This window comes from Empidonax traillii, unplaced genomic scaffold (genome assembly GCF_003031625.1).
Source record: "Empidonax traillii isolate 1590-97213 ecotype Southwest subspecies unplaced genomic scaffold, ASM303162v1 scaffold2320:size27504, whole genome shotgun sequence".
NCBI lineage: Eukaryota > Metazoa > Chordata > Aves > Passeriformes > Tyrannidae > Empidonax > Empidonax traillii.
Window position 1 is genome coordinate 15,789 of NW_020957513.1, and position 1,142 is coordinate 16,930.

Sequence of the window (1,142 nt, forward strand, 5' to 3'; positions counted from 1 at the left end):
TCCAGGCCAATTTAGGTAGGAGATAAGATCAAGAGACCTGGTCCTTTAATGAGTTGTTAGGCCTAGAGGAACACATACCATGTGTGCCCCCCCAGACAGGGGTTCTAGGATTTTATAATAAGGTCCATCCAATCCCAGGTTTATGCAGCCCTGGTTCTGCCCCATTCTGCCCCCTGACACACCCCTTCACGAACTGGGTTTGGTGTCTTTGGGACCCCTTCTTCCTCATCTTCATCTTCTTCACAGCACACACAATCCTGGGAGTTCCTAAAGAGTTCTGCCTAGAAGGACACTGTGTCTGGGTGATATCTTCTGGTCAAGGCCTTAAGGTGGTTTTCTACAATTCTCCCTTGAAAAGAAGACTAAAAATGGAGTATAGAAAGATTCATATGGAATGGGGTAGTAGGGTTGGGTATGTGTAACTACTCTGTTAAGGGTAAGGGATATAATAGAGCTACATTTAAATAAATTCACTACACAACTAGTTCTAAAATCTACAAAACTTTAAAAACCCAAAAAGATCTGAGATATCAGTGTGAATTGACTCTGGTGTGAGTGTTGTTGTTGTAAATCTATAATTCAGTTTCTGTTCAATTATAGTAAGTGCTATTCAATCCCTTGATAACTGTTAAGCTGGTGAATGATTAATGCTACTAATCTCTTTTGCCCCCTTATCTTTGGATCCAAACCCTTTGCATCCTGACCCTGTTACATCTCAAGGCTCTGTGTAAATCATTCTCTTTCAAAAAAAAAAAAAGCTATTTTTTGGGAGCTGCTTTTGAAATTTTCCTCCTCAGCTAAACTACAAAACAACTCCAATTGGTTGTTGAAGACATTACACATGAAGACAACAAAAAAAAAAGAAAAATAATTTGTTTGTCTGTATTTCAATGAGCCCCACGGTGTGTTTAGAGACGAGTCCATCATCCTGAGGTACTGAGAGAAGATTGAAGAAGCTGCTCCAGAAGTCAGAAGCCAAACCCCAGATCCTGATGTGTCCACACATCTCTGCCTGGGTGTGGGTGTGAACTGACTGTGGTGTGAGTGTTGCTATTGGGAATCTATAATTCAGTCCCTGTTCAATTGTAGTAAATGCTACTGAATCCCTGTGAAAAGGGAATGTTGAAAATGTTGAAAGTTGG